This window comes from Plectrocnemia conspersa, unplaced genomic scaffold (genome assembly GCF_051122295.1).
Source record: "Plectrocnemia conspersa isolate PC_06_02 unplaced genomic scaffold, ASM5112229v1 ptg000001l, whole genome shotgun sequence".
Taxonomy (NCBI): Eukaryota; Metazoa; Arthropoda; class Insecta; order Trichoptera; family Polycentropodidae; genus Plectrocnemia; species Plectrocnemia conspersa.
In genome coordinates, this window is record NW_028277165.1 from 3264616 (window position 1) to 3285258 (window position 20643).

Consider the following 20643-nt stretch of genomic DNA (forward strand, 5'->3'; position numbering starts at 1 on the left):
CCTCACAGCTGACATTAAATAGATCACTGTATAATGACAGTTTATTAAGCTCGAAAAATGTTTTTAATAACAATATAAGCCGCAAACGGATCATATCAAATTGTTTACTTTGAATGTAAACTATATTATGATTGCATTGAATATTTGAAAGTTATATTTCTAATAATAAAACCATTAAACCGATTCGCTTCGGACGATTACTGTAATTTCTAAAACAAGTTTAGTTCACCGGCGCTGTTGCTAAACGTCAACTTAAATGAGACAGTTAAATTTAACCGCGCTCTCTGGCCGCAACAAATTCGTTTTTATTTCGCAAAAAAGCATCGCACCAAAACAATATTTTTTATATTAATTCTATACATTCTCGAAAGCACGTCGTGCATTATTTCGCCGCCGGCTACCAATAAAGCATTCCGTTCATAAAATAAATATTATTTATTAGACGTTACGCGATAACCGTAGGCGGTCCCGGAGCGCGATTATAAATCCCCCCATAATAGCGCCACCTACCGTTTCACAGAATTGATAGAAACGAGTATTATATGATAATAAATTCCCCTTTGTATCGGTGTGCACAAATGTGTATGTGTGTGACCCTGTGACCTAATTTAATACGTTCGCTAATTAGGTAGGAATTTTCGCGGATTTCGTCCGATGGGCCATAATTAATTATGCAAATGAACGCACGACTATAAATTATTTGTGTGTATGGGGGCGTTGTATATTTTGTCGTGTATTATATTACTCACAGTGTTATTATATTTATGAATATGTGGAAATTTACATTGAAATGTCAACGACTACGCTCGCTCTCGCCTCTTCGCAGAGCTTCGCCGTAAATAAACGTGAAATTTTAACTTACAAATTTTTATTTTCCCCTCGTGATGAGTTTTATTTATGTTTAATATGTATGAGAGAAGATAATATAATTTCTTAACTGACTCTTGACAATACTTAAAATTATATAAAAGTATATATTAGTATCATATTATTTGGAATTAGTATAAATAAACGATTTTTTTATATTTTATTACCAATACAGAATATATATTATTTAATAGCTGCTAATACCCAATTTTACTTTAGCTCTAAATATACACAATATTTTTTTATATTAATTTTACAAACTTCACGTGTAAATGCTAGTCATTACAATTTAAGCAAAAAAATTAAAAAATCTTTTACAATTTAAATGAAAAGAAAAAGAAAAAGAAACAACGAATTAAGTGCTAATTTTATTATATTTATCTAAAAATCTGGAACTATTTCAATTTCTAAAGCATTTGTACTTCGACTTTTTATATTTATATTTAAATTTATGGTTGTTTCTATCATAATCTGCGATACATGAGATTAGTGGATTAGCGTGGTTACTCAAAATATTTTAATAGTATTTTCTGGTATGAAACTATCTATAAAAATATTTATTCAGATTAGTAAAAAAATGTGTATTATATACTATATGTATAAATATATTTTTTTTGCATAAATTTAAATTTATAAAAATTGGTATTGCTGGTGTTACTCCACACCAAGCAATCATATGTTAAAATAGATCTGAAAAATTATTGGTCTATTAAGATTTTATTTATTATTTTACATATTAGTCTGAGAGCCGCAATGGTAACAAGCTTCTTAGAGCAAAGTTGCAAAATTTTAGCACAAATTACAAACGCTAGATTTCAGTGGCAAAGTTTGTCTACATTTTGTAAATAAAATTGTTTTTTTCCATGATTCTACCTCTCGAATATACAACGTTAAATAATAAACAAAATATTTATCGATTCTTAGTATTTCGTAAGCCTTAATAAATAACAATGTAGGAAAAAATTGGTTTAACGTGGTGAAACTATATAGATGTAAAGGGTAATTAAACAAAATTTAATTGATTTCAGTCAAAGGGTATATAAATAATAAACATATTTTACTAACACTTTATATTACTTTAAATTTTTATTGTGTTTAAATGCAATATAAAATTTACAGGATAATTGCGGTATTCGAATATTTTAGATTTTGGATTAAAGTTTCTGTTATTAACCTATTAAAAAATCCTTTTAACATACATATAAAAACTTTTACAAATACAATAAAGATATCTAGAATGAAATAATATAATATAAATAAACTCAATATGTATTTCCAAGGCAAATCAAAAACTAATTTTAAATAAAGTAAAGATCAAATAAATAAATAAATGTAGACTAAAATAAATAGTTTTAAGGTAAATAATATAGAGCTGAAATAAATATTAGGTCAGTTGTATTTTGGTAGTTGATATTCTGTTCCAGAACTTCCTCTTTTCACTACTATTTATTTCAATTATCTGGAGAAAAAAAATCAAAATTCTAAGTCGGAATATTTTGCATCATAGCTTCCAACGTTTTATGCCAATGGAATTAATAAAATTGACTTTTTGATATTATGAGTGAGTATTTTGTATCAATAATATAAAAAAAGACATGATTTTTTAATTTCCTTAAATTACCAAATAATGCCTTTTCACTCCCATTGTTATGATACATATAGAACTGGAAATCTATGAGAAAAGAACTAAATATATTTTAGCACATTTTTCATCCGTTCTTAAAGTTAATTATTATTTTTTTTTTTACAACTAAATATTAGGTTATTTTTTCACTACTTTGCCTACACTCATTTTATCTGCAGTATTTCAGTCATGTCATCACCAATTATGTGTTACTTAATTATTTTCAAAATCCACCCTCATCTTCAGCTCATTAGAACGAAGATCGACTTTTTAAGTCGTTCCCTTTCTACCAGTAAAAATAATAAAGTACCCTCTTTTCTTTCGAAAATAACCCAGACGTAACATAATCATCGCGCCAGTTCTCCCGCAAAGTTGAATCCCGAAGCCATAAGTAATACGTTTCAAAACCGAAATGACAGGAGATTGGTAATACGATACGCACCACGGCAAGGGGGATCGAAATCGCAGCATCGCGAGCACACACACACACACACACACACACATTAAAGGACTTCTCTCATATACACATACAAACACGTGTCGTTATCAGGGCAGCAGCCATACGTTACTGACGCATCTCATTAACTCTGGCGTGGCTAATGTATGGCCCCCGGTGTGTCTGAAGCACCATCATGCCACATGCTCCTAGTTTGTTCAGCGATACTGACTGTTTGCCATCGTAGGACCTGCGGCTACATTGCACGATGGGGATGTTATGTGATAGGGTGGCTTTAATTGATTTTTGAACGCTTAACCTCATTCAAACTGAGACTAGTTTAGTGAGATTTGTTTAATAGTCCATTTCGTGGACTTATAATAAATTAACTATTGTCATATTATATAATAGAATTATTATTTTTTCTATACTCCAAATTGATTAATTCCTCAGCAATTTTCTTCCATGAAGTTTGTGATGTTTAACGAAAAAATCACATTATCAGATATCAAAAACAAGTTTTCAAAATTAATATTTGAATATTCATATATAATATAGGAAATGTAATAAAATGTATCAATGTTTATATTAATTTTGACAATATTAACTCTTATAATACTTATCTACATTTGGCCAACTGCCAACCATTAAATTGTACCACTTGATGGCAACACGAGCAGTTCGACGATTAATGAAAACATACTTTTCTTTGTACATAAATCCTTGACTATTTATAAAAAAACTTGTGTGTAGCTAGAGAAGAATTTTAGTGACATCTAGATTGAAAATGCATTTTTTTGATTAGCGATACAGATTTTTTAAACGCTATTTTAAAATTACATTATTACAGTTATTAATAAAAAATATTGCTTGTATTTTTTTTTATTGTAATTATACAATATGATTAAAACAGTTATAAATAATAAAATAAAGAAAATATTACGGTATATCTTATATAATATAATATTCACTTTGTTGTGTATTAAAATAAGCTCGAAAAGCACATATTATACTCGAGCTTTCGTCTCATAATCTCAAACTTTACTTCGTGCAAATTAATCTGTAACTGAAAATGCTCTATCTGAGTTTACATTTGTTAGGCTTAAATATGTTACTTATATTTAAATACAAATATACAAATTCCCGATGTTTTCTACAAACTTATTTTCAAACATAATATTTAGAGCCCATAAAGATGAATGAAACAATAAAATAATTGTGGTGGTTTTACCCACCTGCACAATTTATCATAATTATAGGTCATTTATTAAGTCAGACACAGTTTTTCAAACAATAAAAGAGCGATAACGTGACCATACAATCGCATTTATAATTGCAATATTGCACGGACCACCTAATATCACATCTATCTCAAGTTAATTACATATATGTACCGTTGATAAACTTATCTTTGTTTGAATAGGATGCGCGATGGACAGTACGTTCTACCCTGCGCATAATACTATTGTTATTATACACTTTGATTGCCTATCACCGGAGTGGCCATCTGAACCGTATTTATTTTAAGGCGTAAACATATTTCGTGGGTGTGTTTAAAAAGCGATGCATAAACCAGCATTATAAAATTAGTACCACTTGGTCACATTTAGACGCCATGGAGAATACGGAAGACATAAGCGGATCGTTCTGAGAGCATCACGATAACACATTATGACTGAATCTAGCTGCTCCACCAAAATCACAGCAGATAATAATATAATACAACATGAGACGCCAAACATCATAGGTGTCTCTAAGAAGCGATGCAATTGCCCATCTGTGATTCGCCATAGCTGTCTCGAATTAACATTATAAATAATTTGACACTTGGTCACAGAGGAAGAGACACATTGAGAGACGCTCCAAGAAAGACACTATGAAGTCACACTACGATATATACTATGTATGTTTATAAAATTTAAATAAACTTTTACTAGCTTTTGCCTGCTCAGCTACCTTCGGCTTTAATACCCGAAAAAGTCATTCTCTTTTCTTTAATGCATTTTTTTCTTTTTTTTCCAGAATGTACTATCATAACGTTAACCTTAATATGACTGAAATATTTTACTTTTATTTAAATTTTTTTATGTTTTTTTATAAAATAAGAATAATATTAAATAATTCGTAAAATGTTATAAAATAACACTCCTACTCTTGAACCGCACCCTGAATGCAAATTTGATCAGGTTTTCCGATTAATTAGGCGCGCGCGCGCAATTTGGGAACCGCTGGTCGATCCCTGGGGCCGCTGTGGTATTTACGCAACTAGAAAACAAATAAAGCACACATTTATTCGGGACAATGTTTGTGCGCCATTGTTTACCACCGGCGCTCCTCCAAAATGAAATATGACAAATATTGCACGGAACGGAGACCGCGGGCTTTTCATAACCGGGTGTTTACAAAGCCACGTTACAGGCCATTCCCGGAACAGGTGTTCTGTAACGTGCTAAATTAGTAAAAATATACGCGGGTAGCTGCTTTAAGCCGAACAAAACATTTTATTCTATAGTATATGCAGAGACGAAAAAAATAATAAACTTTTAGGGGGCTTCCTTATGTATGTTGCTTTTTTTGGTTTTAATGGATTTATTTATAAATATTATTAGGTAAAACTATATATAAATGTTTGAGATGTGTACATAGATTTTATATACATATTTGCATTATATAACCTTTATAGGAATAATTATATATTTCCTGAAAGACAAAGGGGTGTATATGTTACCTCAGCCTTGCAGCCTTGGCCCTCAGTTCCCCTCAGGGCCGAGTCCTTTAGCCCTGCTTGCGTTACTCTGCTATGCTTTGTTTATAATCAGTAGTGCCTCGCGCCCTACCTCAGACGGCCAACGCCAGATCACTTCCAGGATTTGGGTTTTAACTTCAATAGTGGTCCCTCGCTTTTCCACACTATAAACGGCAAACTCAAGCGTGTGGTCGACTGGCGCCGGACCAAATATAAACAGTCCATATGCTCACTTCCGCGATTGATAACCAAGGGTAAAATAACAATAGTATTATACGCAGGGTATATTGTCTTGCGCAAGTCTTGCCTATACTTAACACAAATGTTTGATCTCAAGATCTCTCTTTCATTGTAATGAGTATATTGTGTGTGTCTCGACTGTCAAGACTTTTTCTTTCTCTTTTCATTTGTTTGCAATGGTCATTATAATGACCTTTAAATTTAAAAAAAATGCGCTTCGCTGGTGTCTTTCATGTCAATTCAATCTCTTAGCTCGTCTCTGCTGTTATGACTCCCTAGCGACCCACTTCGTGTCTTTTGTGTTTCTCTGTATCTGTGAACAAGTGTCATATATATTATATAATACTAAAATGAGACAACTCTGGCGAATAGCAGATAAAGATGTTTGTGAGACAATTGCATCGCTTTTATACACATCCACGAAATGTTTTTACGCTCTAAATTAGTAACAAATCGAATGATGACTCCAACCAAATTTTGCAAGAGCAATAGTACTATGCGCAGAGAAGTCCTTTCCAAGCAAAGAGTACTCTTTTAGCTCATACTATTCATGATTAATGTTTTTTCCGATGCATAATATTTTTGGGTTAATGCAGTTACACGAAATATTTATTTTATTATTTATATAGATATATTTTGTATATTATTTATATATAAATATTTTGAATGATCTGTAAGTAACAAATATAAGTACTGTTGTTACTCCACCCCAAGCAATCATATGTTTAAGTGAGTCTTAAAAATAATTTGTGTACTAAGATATTTTAAGTTAGCGCGCTCTTATTATTAAATATTGGTATAAGGGCTGCAATGGCAGCAATCCTCTTAGAGTAAAGTAAAAAATGTTTATCAAATATAAACTTGGAGTCAAAGTCTAGATATTTAATGATTAATTTACATTCTATGTTACTGCCATGTTCACATTGGAAAGGCAGTGGTAAAGTTTGTTTACGTGTTTCATAAATATAATCAATTCTGTTTAATTTTAATTTACACCTCTCAATAACGGTTCTTCTTAATCAACATCTTTATTTGTATATGCAATATTGATTTAAATAAAACAATTGGAATCTACTATCAGTGACTTTTAGCAGAATCTTTTTTACATATTACATAAGAATTTTTATTTGAGGACGATTTTCACATGAGTGTACAACTTTAGGGTCAATATATAATTTTACATTTTCAATAAATTGCCTTGATAGTAAACCTACAAAATAGTAAATCAGGTATCCTCAGAAATCATACAAAATAATATTCGCTTATTAAAAATATTATGTAAGAACCAACCTTGATTTATTATATGATATTATTTTAGTTTTAATAGTACTTCTAATATTAAAAGATAAAATAAAATAAGCTCGTTACATGTTGTGAAATTAAAATATTTTTTTTATTATTTATACAAATTTTAAGTATTTTATTTATATTACAGAAACCGCACAAGTCTTTTCGTTTACCCAATATTTTATATTATAAGAAATAACATTTTTTCTCAACGTTTCAAAATTGCCTACAATAGAGAACGAACCATTTAAACGACGAAAACTGTCCAACGTTTCAATAAAAGACCGAACGAGGAAAATCGACGTTCGCTTTGCCGATTTTCCCCTTCTTATATAGTTTTTTTTCTTTTTCTCCCCCGTTTAAAACCTTCATAACGATTTTTACGACAGCCAGTTATACGAAGGCTTCAAAAATAACGACAAACGTTATTTTCAATACATTTAATAAAATTAAAAAAATCATTAATCAAACTCTCGTTTTTATCGTGTTCACAAAATTTAACAATAATTTTGTGTAAAAAAAGGTTGTATCAACCTTCGACGGCAAGGATTTTCTGTGATTGAAATTTACGTTTTTATAAAAAATATAAAATAATGGTTGTTCGTTGAAATCGTCGGATTTGAACCGTTCAAGGGCGTGAAATTGGATTTGTTGCATTCGAATCGCGAGCCGTGAAGGTATTCCAAGTTGAAAATAATATCTTATTATCTACTATGTCAGGATTATACAATAAATTAATTCTAAATCTTGACAAAGTAGACAGACGTTAAGTCCTTGAGGCGGTTCACCTTCCTTCCTCCAGTCGAGCGAGTCTAAACAAGGAGACAAGACAATTGTTTGTTTTCCTCTAGTAGCAGTCCCACTCTCTAAATCTGAGTTTACATTTCACGTATATGTATTATACGATCCGTAGAACAAGCACAGTACAATTTACTCAGAATGTGTTTACTCAACAAGCATAGGTATACACAGTAAAAAATGTGTTTGTACCCAGTAACGAGTACTCGAAGCAAATGGACATAATGGAAATTTGAATTACTAAATATTGAAAAATAAATTCTTAGTTAAATGTGTATTTAAATAAATATTTTAAGCTACCCTATATACAGTATGTATTTACTGACGTAAAAAATTGGCACTGTGCCACGGTGGGCATCGGTACCCATAAAAATTTCGTTGCAGGTCACTTCAATAACGGGATTTAACACCATACGTACCCGACCCGCCTTCCTTAATTACATTTATACCACAAAAATTTAACTACGTATAAAAATATATAATGGTATAGATGGACATTACAGCGCCATGGGGGACACCGGTGACCGACACCTTACCGACTACAACTAATTAATTATCTTTACTATATTTTCGTTGAAAAGTTTTGTATTCTTAATTCTTTGCAACATGCCATCGCGCAATTTCGCAATGCCGTTCGGCGACTTTGTACTCTCTTATTATTATTATCATTGAAAAGGTAAACTTTGCAGGAAGCTGTCAATTTTTCACGCGCGACAGCTGACAGCAGACCATCTGTCAAAATAATCGCGAAGAGCGTCGCTTCTCAATCTTCTCCGCTTCTCTCTCTCTCAATACTCTTGGCATTCCGTTCGAGACGCGTTGACCCCTTTTCTCTTTCACCGCACAGTCATTCATATTCTCAAAGATTGAGGGTCACGATCTTCGCCGTTTATATAATAAGACTTGTCGAACAAATTATGCATGGTTTTCCTCTACTCAGAACTCAAGTGATCGAGAGTCTCTCAATATATTGAATAGCACTACTAAGTTTGATTTAAAAAGAAAAAGTGAATAACTAGCAGTTATTGTAAATCAACTCGAAGTTTGAAACAATTCATTACTAGATATGATTTAAAAACGTAAATATTTTTTATACTATATATACCAGGCCTACCGAGAGGGGGGAGAAAATGTAACAAAAATCATAATAAGAATATATTTATAAAAAGAAAATTGACTTCAAATAATGATGTATGTACTGATGTATTTTAGAAATAAATTCCTTTAGCCCTATTAATACATACAAGAAATAAAAGGAGCGGAACATTGCCTTCAAAAGCACCCACTTTCTTGGTAGTACTTTCACATTAACATTATTATTCAAAGGAACAGATTTTTTGACGCGGCTCCGTTTGTATTATAATTTGTTTGCAAATTATTGTTAACTATATTGCTTTTTGAACGTTAAAAATTTTAGACATGAGAGGAAATATTCAACGAATGTAAATTAATAGCAGTAAATATAGGTATTCGATCTAAAAATTCAAACCGAATAAACAAAGAAATAACGAAAAATCAACAACAGCACCAGCTGAATTATATTAATTTAATGTTGTTGTATGGAGCAAAATATATAATGTAAATTATCTTAACTAAAAACAAATAGTGCTACTCTACCCCCAGCAAGCACATGTATGTTAAAATAAGATTTGAGTAATTAATTTTTATACTTAAAGTTTCTCATGAATATCGGTTTAAAGGCCAGATTAATGTCGGATAGCACTTTGGAGAAACGATTAAGTGTTGTTATTAAATTGTGTATTACGGTCACTAATCGACTTGTCAAAGCTGCTTAATTACAGGTACATAAATGTATATAAATTTGTAGTATATTAACAATATTCTCACGACTGCTACTAAAACCCTTAAGAATAACTTCAAATAGGTAACACTTTCAAATAACGAGGGCGCAACATTGATCTTTTGTGCGATTATTTCAATAGCCTTGCCATTTTTTTTCACTGTAGCTCCATTTTTTCACGTTAAAAAAATGTTGAGAATAGGCGATACGAATCGGTCCCAATTGTGCCACCGTGCCCACATGCCAGAGCACAAATTCCGTTTGATAACCGTAGATAATGGGCCCGCTTCGTACCCAAACTGGCTCACATATCGAACCAATTGATCACACTAACGGCCAATGATCCAAATTTACGAGCTAGCATCAAAAATGCATAAGTCATGCCCTCGGCCGCGTCCGAATTACTCCTTGACGACAGTTTTGGCTGACATAGTAAATAAATCGATTGTGCGAGAGATAAAAATCCATTGAAATCAACACATCGAATTTCGCGATAAAAGTGAAAGTCTTGAGATAACAAAATTGGTAAACATATGTTCAAATAAGTTTATATAAATTTATAGTTGAGTTCGTAACTTGATATTGAAAATTTGTATTTTTCCTCTTAAATATTAACCAAATTTTGTACAGCGACGTTTTAGCACTTTATTGCTTCGAGTGCAAGCGCATTTATTGCCTTTATCTCTATAAACTCTATAGTCCATACCTATCAATAGTTTTAGGCACAATATCAAAAATTCTTGTTGGATGAAATACGTTTACCATTTTATTATATTTGCAAAATTCATAAAACATTTTAATAATATTTATCATTTTGAAAAAAATACTATTCATTAAGGCAATACGTATAAAAAATTATGGTTAAATTTTTAGGTATACGTACATAAAAATAAATCCATAACAAATTAACAAGAAAAAAATAAAAGTCTCATTTAGTCCCTCAAAAGCTTAAATCTAACAAAAATTGTGAAGTGTTGCTTTTAGTGAAATATAAAAAGTATTTTTTTATTAAAAGCTTCTAAAATCCACCTGAACAATTATTAAATTAAGCACTGCCTTTTAGAAACCTAAATTTGTGTACTAAAAAAATGATTTTAAAAATACTAATAATAAAAATAATACATATAATAAACGATTTTCGAATTAAAACAGATGTTTAATTCACGTTGTGATAAAGTAGAATATTTCCATAAATAATTCACTAATTTTATTGGAATGGAATTTCGATTGAAATCGACTTATTTTAAGCAATAAATATTAGGTACATCGTTTATTAAATATTAATTACACGTTAATATGCCTAAAATAATAATTTATTTTAAAACACGATTTATTGCCATGTATTTCTCCTCGAGCTTATGTTGTCAATTTGCATTTTATTGTGATTAATACTAAATCTAATTTGGCTCTGGGCGCCGGTAAGGCTTCGGCTCGAAATAGAAAATAATTAATACATAAAATTAACAAAAACACAACGCCTATAAAAAAATCTTGTTTACCGAATAACAGTCTACTAATTTTAACCGTAGGGGTGTATTTATGTATATAAGTATATTTATAATGAATAAAAGTTTTTTGAGTGGCTTCTAACATGTGACTATCACTCCACGAATCGCTCGAGGCTTTACTATATATAGTTAGGTTAATTAAAACTTTCGATATGTATAGGCGCAATAATTGGCCAATTAAATTGATGAATATGCTCACGTTTATTATTTACAAATGTATGATCGATTGGTTGACTTTTACGATAGCGGTCAAGTGATTATGCCCTTTTTAATATAATTGCAATTTGAGCTAAAAATATTTATCGCAAAAAAAATGTTTTCATCTATCAACTTAACATTATATAATATAGGTAATAAATTAAAATCTTAAACCTTCCGTATTATATCAGAACAATGCTAAAATATTATACAAGATTCTGCACATTTTCTAAAAATTTGAATTTCATAAAAATGTAGTTATTGTAATTTATTTTGTCGTCCTGAACTTAGATCTAAGTTTAAATCGTAGGTTCAAGTTCAAGTTTAACGATAAAATTCAACAATAAACAGTTAGGGTAAAGTCATCAAATAAATAACCATTCGATTAAACTACTTTGAAACACAATGAAAAGTTGCTTAAGTTATATGTTTTTAGGGTTTGAAAACCCTAGGTGGTGATGACTTCGTAGCCAGTGAAACTCAGGGTGGAATCTAGTTAGAGATTTATTACATTATATTTATAATTGTTGTGACAGATGATAAATGGCGAGATGATTTCTCCGAGCGGTGGTGGAGAAGCTGGCGGAGGGATGTGTGAGTCTATGTTCGTATGTTGTCCGCGGGCTGCAAAGTTTTCTGACCAATCGCAATTAAGTAACAATCATCCAGCCAATCACTGCAGTCGCTTCTTTAAACGGCGAAATAGGTAAACGCCTTTAGAAAGCGACGTTCGCTTGATGGTCATTGTTCAAGGTCGTATTGCATTGCAACTTGAATGTTGTGGGTCCGGTGATTGATTATATGCATGACCGTTTCGCAAAAAAAATATTCTTTTAATGAGAATATTTACTTTTAAAACATAACTCGTGTTATTTATGAATTTTTTTCTGGTCGTAACGAGGGCTGTGTGGGGTCCCAATCGTTTACGCTATTGTCTTGTTTCCTTGTTGATGGATTATTATTTTGATCACAGTAAATTAACGCTGGTTTTATAACAAAGACCTTTTCAAACGTAGTAATCACTACAATTTTATTAAAATCAGACCATTTATGTCAAAAATATCATAAAAAAAATCAAACTGGTAATAGAGGAACTTACTATGTCATCAATTTGGCTTTAGAAATAAACATTCTACAATAGAGCATATGCATAGATTGGCAAAATATATTTATAATGACTTTCAAAATTAAAAATATAGCTCAGCTGTATTTTTAGATTTTCCTCAAAAGTTCAATCTTGGCTCTCTAAAGAACATATAAGAGCTAATGAAACTAATTAAATTATTGTTACATTAAAGCTAAACAAAGATAATAGTCCTCTAGTATTCATTAACGGGAAACGGGTATTACAAGGAACTTCGCAAAATATATTAAAATTCATCTCGACAGAAGACTAATTTAGAACTCATTTTTGGACTTCGCAGGTTGTATTCTCAAGTCTATTTTATGGAGCTAAACATTTTTTAGATATTCCAGAATAAATTCGGTTTATGCCTAACAATTACATATGCTGTCAGTGTAAAATAAATCATAAGTGAAGCATAATTTAACAGATTAAAAACTAACCCCAACATACCGATAAGTAATCTGCTAAAATATGTTATAACTGAATGTAGATGAAGCGTATAAATATGTTTAAACTAGTAGATAGATTTCATTAACATAAATAATATTATGACCACTTAAAAAAGTTATTTACTTATATATAACGAGAGAAAAATAAGACTATAATTTAATTTAAAAAAACATACTTTAGTTTTATGGCAATTATTTAAAATAAACCTCTAGTGGGAGACTTCCTAAAGTAATTTTTCTATTCTCTTCCCTACGTGCTTACTTGTTGGGAGAAAGGATAAAACAGGAAATATATTTAATGTAAGAATTTATTATTTTCCGAATAGACAGAAAAAAAATCTATAAATTACGTAGATTTATGTAATAAAAAAGCGATTTCACAAAGATTATTTTTGACTTGATAGACTTTATAAATATTTTTCATTATAATAAAACCTTAAATAATGAATACATTTTTTTTAACAAGTTAATTAGCATTTTTCCAACGCATATTTATTACATTATAACATGACACTCGGTAATGTCTCACGAACGAAAGCGAAACTGAGTAGTAACTTTCTCTCAGGTTATTATATTTTTTATCGCATTTTTATACTCACATTATAAATTTGCATATCGAAGCATTGTTTAATGTTTATTTTATACGTTTAACACATTGTTTATAAGCCGAGACGTATAATAAAGTGTTAAAATTTATAAGATATAACTTGAAGAAAAAATGCGTTTCTTCATCAGCCCACGCGCTTTCAACATTTTCGAAACAATTTTTTATTTGAAAAACACAAACACAGTTGCGATTCGATGTGGAAAATTCGTAAAAAATTTCCACGCCGAATCGCCATTTCCTCGCCGACTAAAATGAAATGGGCGATAAGTGGCGAAACCTTTCTGGCGAAATATTAATAAAAAAAAAGTGTGCTTGTATTATATTTTTAGAGGACATGCGTATTTTTTCTTATTTAAATATTTATTCAAGAAAGAGTAACTTTAAGTGTGGTTTTAATAATATATTAAATTAATGACCTCTATGACGTGTCTGGTGACTTAACGCGTTAAAAGACCAGGGAAGAAAAAATGTGCCGATGATAGATGGAACGGATACGAGCCATACTCGTTTATCAACCTTTCCAGTGCTTTTATATATGTTTTTATTTGTATGATTCAGATATAAATAGGACATAGAAAAGCATAATATTATAAATATAGACAATAGTAAGCAATGGGTTATGTTCAAAATAATATTAACATAAAAAAAGCTTTGTGTTAATATTCGTGTTAAATTAAAATAGATAACTAATTTTTTTTTAAAAACCAAATAATTTATAATAATGACACAATTTAACATAATATGATTTTTTTATTTTTAATATTAAATTAATTTATTCCCAAATATTTTTTTAATATTAATTAAAATTAAATTTTCTTATTAGCTAGTATTGATTAAATTTAATACAAGCTAATAAGAAAGTCCACAGCTACATACTATTGACTCGAAAATATGAGTAATTTCTTCAATTTCGGCAATTACAAAGTGTTTTTTTTTATTTGTATTCACTATTTTATTTGGTCAAAACTTTTTAAAATAACTGAAACTGCAGCAATACGTCAAGGAGAAAGAGTTGAATACCCGCGTTATAGAACTGTATGTGATTCAATACCATTACCAATAAAATTCAATATCAGCTGCTAAGAAATTCCATAGGTGCATAAGCAAATAAAGTGGGTTTTTTTCATTCTTTTGATTGTATTCGCCGATTGTTTGTCAGATTTTAGCTTGAATATAGATTTAATAAATAACTAATACTGCAGCGGTACATTGAGGAGAAAATTTGATTTTCTATATTTTTTAAATATTCCGTTACAAATGTAAACAAATACTTAACGAATAATTTAAATAACAAATAGATAAGAAACTGGTGAATATATTGGTCTCAACTTACTTAGTAGTTATAGATTTTGTTTACCGTGTTGAAAGGCATTGAGTTACCACCCGTCATATTGCAATTGAAGACATAATAAATAAATAAATATAGGTACGATCTACCGTTCGATTAAGATCGACTGTTTAGTTAACTTTATCCCATGATCTTTATGTAAATAAATAAAATATGGTCTCATTGACTACAAAAGCACATTTGTGCTACTAAAAATATTATCTTAGTTGTAATCGAGACATGAAATATTCACTATGTTATGTTAATATAAAAAGTAAAATAAAAATACAATTTAACTGTCTTTTACTTACTGTGGCGCAAAACTAATTTGAAAGCCCTATTGTAATAATACGCACGTCGAATCAACGTGTTTAAACCCAACTTTCAACGCTAATATAATTTATTTGTTATTTATAGCTCTCTGTGCACCACGATATCGTGTTCGTGGATGCTTTGGCGGTTTATGAAATTTCCAAAACCATTGCTTTTGACTCAACCGCTATAAATTTACGTTTATAGTGATATTACGACTTATGACTGTGCATAATACATGAGCACATTCAAAACGCCATTATAGACGCTATTACGATATAAAAATTTAATAATGCCACGAGTCAGCATCGATATATAATAATTTATTGTTAAATTGTGCTGTTCGTAGTATATAATCCGAGGATTATGCTTTTTTTAATACACTGAGTAAACTATAGATGGTTTCGACTAGCGACTTTCTATAGTCATTAGCGAGGGAAAAATGATCGTACAGGTAAGCCGATTATTTATTGCTTCGTTGCATAGCCGCCGTTTCATTAGTGCTAACTGCTAACGTTTGGATTTAACTGGTTTAATGAAATGCACGCTTCAGCGCTTTAAACGTGTGTAATCAAGATGATTGGTAAAATGTTAAGCTTACAATTAATTAGTAAAGAAACTAATAGCAATCATATGTGTTGTATACAATAAGACTGCTTAGTACTAAGTCAAGTATTTACATAGCCTTTTTAATTTTAAACCATAATTGATTAAACAAATTATTTACTTCTACGCTATCTAATAATACAAAAAGATATAATAATTAATTATAAACTAGACTGTAAAATTTGTCTTATCGATAAACTTATAAGATGTTAAAATCACCTGCGCTATTAGTCACAATTAATAGGTAACCATAACGACCACTTGAACAACGAAAAGTTAAACTTACTTACAAAAAAAAATAGATATTAGTACTTTAAAATAAATTTAGTTTCATGTGCTTATTCCTAAAAGGAAATCTAGAATAAACAGTCTCGAATCTATCCATAAAATATTTAATATAATATGTCATTTCATCAGTAGATTTATATTTTTACCAGTGAAAATATAAATTATCTGGCAGGTTCTAGTACAATTATATGATTTCAAATTTTCTTATTCTAATAGTTAAATCATGTGTCCGAAACCAGAAAGATAAAAGTATTACGGATGTATCTTAAATTCTAATGTCTCAAGGTAATCAAGGCATGTCATATTTTAGATAGATTTTTTAATTGAAACCTTTTAGTATAGTAAGCAAATGACTTACACAGCCAAGCTTAGGATTAAATTTTCCCCAAGACTTGATATCATATTGCGATCATACCGAAGCGGTGGCAGTGCTTTCAAAAGTGTGTTCCGCTTTGATAAACAATTTCTGCGTTTTTTCCCGGCGGCCGTCACGTAATACATTTTCCAACTTCTTTTCTTCTTCTTTTCAGTGTGTGAGTGCATATTTTTTTTCTTTATTTTCTTCAGTAGACACAGCGCCTCGCGGCGCCAGCCTATTTTTCTTCATTACGAGCCTGTTCCGTATAAAAGTCGAGCATGGCCCGCTAAGCAATTTATATTTTCTACGGTGAGAAAGAGAGAGAGAGAGAAAGAAGCAAAGAAAAAATCTAATACGATTAAAATGAAAACGACCGACTCATGCAAGCAGCGGAGACCTAAATAAGGGCGGCTCATTTAAAGGGCGTTGATGCGTACGGGCAATCAAATAAAAGTACGCATATATTTTGTATTATATTATATGTTAAGAGGCGATGTTTTTGCTTAACTTTTTACTTTTATGAATTCGTGAATAGCAAATGAAATTTTAAAATTAGCATTTAATCAATAAAAAAATGTTTTTAAGACATTTTAAAAAGCCTAGATGAATGAAGGCAGTGATAAATAAAAGGCCATAGTAATAAAATATACATTTAACAGTCGATAAGAATAAAGGTCATAACTTACAAAAGGCATTTAAAAGGTAGATAAAAAGCCGAAACTTGATTATTAAAAAGCTCATCAGCATATATACGAAGAACCCAAGACAGGCTCATATTAATGATTTAATTATAAAAATGAGTTATGGTATCCGCTAAAATTATTTCCGCTTGCATTGCTTCAAAGCTGCTAAAATATATAGAACAAGCAAGTTAAAATTTTTGTTTATCAGAGCTTCCTTTCTTACATAAAAAAATCTGGTTTCGAAAAAAATATGAAAAAATGTAGAATCTACATAGATTATATTTTAAAATTGCTTAACAGAGACGCGTCAATGAAATGGATTATGGGGAGATAGTCCAAACTATCAATATACAATAAAATTAAGATATACAATCAAATTCTGAAACTACTTTAAGTATATGGCATACAACTCTGGGAATGTGCCAGACAGTGCCACATTAGAATGATTATAAGATTCTAAAATAAAGTGCTACAAAACATTGTAAATGCTCTTTGATATGTTTGCGATTAAAACATACATCATGACCTAGGTTTTGATGACGTCACCAGTGCTATGAAATATTTTACTGTTAAATACAAAACAATGTTTCGACAGCACGTCAATATCGAGGCAGAAATTTCCTCATTGTAGACACTTTGAAAAGATGACTTAGCTATTCGAACTACTTTAGCGATCATAAATGGATCTTCATTAGTGCTAGTAATTGCGTAGTCTAATCAAAAAATTAAACGGAAATGTAGTATGTAGAAAGAACATTAATTAAATATAGAGTAAAAAAAAACACAGCAAACAAAAACCAGTATATTTTAAAGTCTAAGTCAACATCGAGGCAGCAATCTCCTCAATATGTACAATTTAATTTTTTTTAGCTAGTAACATTATTACTTTTATTTTAAATTAATTAAATAATTATATATTTTTTAGTTAGAAACATTATGACTTTTATTTAAAAACTAATAAACTTTAATTGTATTATATTAGGTATACCTAGGAAATATTATATAAATGCTGGATTCGCAAATTCCAAATAAGTTACGATACTTATAAATTATTGTATTAATAAACATTATTATAAAAATTTCGTGGTTGCCTTTTTGAAATAATCGGATTGGTATTTGATAAAATTTTAAATGTTTGATACGCCTGCACTTGTCACGTGCGGATTATCATAGCTAATAATTATTTTTTTAATTAAATAAAAATCAGAAATGTAAAAAATAAATGTTTTTTGTGTTACTCTTGAGTTCTTAATACATACATATCCATTTGAATGAAAACGGTATTCATATAATAAACTTTTTAATGTGCACAGCTATATCAATAACTGTCATACATAGTCGTACATAAATATTTTACTATCAAGTATATGTGAGAATTATTATTATTTTATTTGTTTGTATATTTCAGACGTACTTAACGTTTTATTTATATTGGTATTTTGTATGTACCAGAATTTGTTACGTTCAGTATTTTTCAATATTTTTTCATACCGGTAGTTTATCTATGTCGGTCTTATTAACGACTTTCTGTTATTTACCCATATTGAAAAAAATACGTTTATTACTAGTAAACCATGCGTGTGTTATTAATTTTTCAACAATTACGGCATTTCGCGTGATCCGATATGTGGAATTATATACTAGTATATTTTTTCATTACACTCCATTCACAGCCGTGAGATAAACGAGCATGAGAAACGCACAAAGTTGCTGCGATTCATAACATTTTTTCAACATAACCCATCATATGGATGCTTGGCACACTTAAGAGCCAGAGATGGATGTGATACAATCGCTATGCCGTCTAGTTTTTGTCCTTATACTCCATATAAATGTTGCTACGGGACATCTACCGCTTCTTAAAATGTTAATACACATGTCGCGTTTGTCATAGTTTTATTTTTTGCCTGCGATGACATTAAAACGTGAGACGTTTGAAAAACAGGATGTCACAGTTGAGGTCGTGGTAGGAAGATAGTCATATTTCAAAACGTCGCATTTAGCAATATGACATTATCTTATGGATGTTTACTTTTAAGTATCAAGTTGCGAATTATAAAGAACTACAAGAAAATATGACGAATGTAATAAAAAAAACAAGAATCGGAATAAAGTAATACAAGATAACTGTTAAATTAATATAGTTAAAATTAAATTTATTTACAATACTATATATAAATATGATTTTAATTTTATTCTTAAATCCATAATTAATATTGGTATTAAAAGTGCTACTCAAGAGTAAATAATAATATGAAACCGAATTACAGTTTTATAATATACTTTTTACGTTATCATAAAATATAAGTGATTTTCTCAATAGCATTTTTTTTAAAACGTTAAATATTTTTAATAAAAAAAATTACGTGAATTTTAAAATAAAGTATTATTGAACTTCTTATAAAATATTTAAAAATATGTTGGTAGCTGTTTGAAATAATATCAATAAACTTGGAAATATATATAAAAATACGAGAGCTCAGATTCTACATGTTACTATTATGTAAATATATTTATAGTTTTCTATAATAAGTTATCGCTCACAAGAAAAAATAGGCAAGAATACAAATATTAATGAGATTTTTTTATAAAACCATATCTCCAATTAATCTAATTATTCTAGAATACGAATGTGATAGTCTGTTTTAAATTTAGTTGTAAAAATTCTTCACCTCAAAAATCACGATTACGTATCGTTAAAGTTTACGAATGCATGATTATACGAATGCCTCACATTCTAAACCGAGAAAAATTTAAAGAAATTTCATATTGCATTATAAATTCACTCTATATTTTTTATAGCTTTAAATTTCATGATACCACCGAATACATAATACATATTTTTAACATACATTAACTATAAAAGTGTAATAAAACGCTCACGTTCTTAAATTTAATAACAACAATCGCGTGAACGCAATTGAGAATTATTTTCCAACGTAGTAATGGAAAATAAATTATATATAATTTCATTTAACGTAGAAACATTAAAATCCACTGACACTGATTTGATGTCTGATATTACAATAGATATTTATTATTGCTATTCATATTATTAGGCTTTTGTGGAATTTTGTTTATGTCAATATAGAGGCTTTCAATATTTTTATAAATTTATTTCGTACTCCTTAATTTATTGGTATTATTTTCTATAGAAATCATTTACATTAATTCAAATTAACAAAAAATAATATGTTTTTTATTTAATAATTAATTAGTTATATATGTAAATATATAACTATTTAGTGTACCTCAAAACAGTGAAAGAACAACCGCCGTACATGTACGGCGATACTGTTTTAAGACATGTGCGGTCCCATTTCAAGTTGGTTCTCTTTTGTTATGGTTTCTCTATGATCCCTAAGCTTTGTATTTAAGGTAT

At 29.8% G+C, this 20643-nt stretch overlaps 2 long non-coding RNA genes across 2 annotated transcripts in view; one reads left to right on the plus strand and one right to left on the minus strand.

The window, feature by feature from the left end:
* The window catches only part of LOC148238455 (uncharacterized), a 516616-nt gene that overhangs the window by 391229 nt on the left and 104744 nt on the right, over positions 1 to 20643 (minus strand). The window lies entirely within an intron of this gene.
* On the plus strand, positions 14615 to 18888 carry LOC148238459 (uncharacterized). Its single transcript, XR_015810533.1, has 2 exons — positions 14615 to 17969; positions 18254 to 18888. It is a non-coding gene; the product is annotated as an uncharacterized LOC148238459 (long non-coding RNA).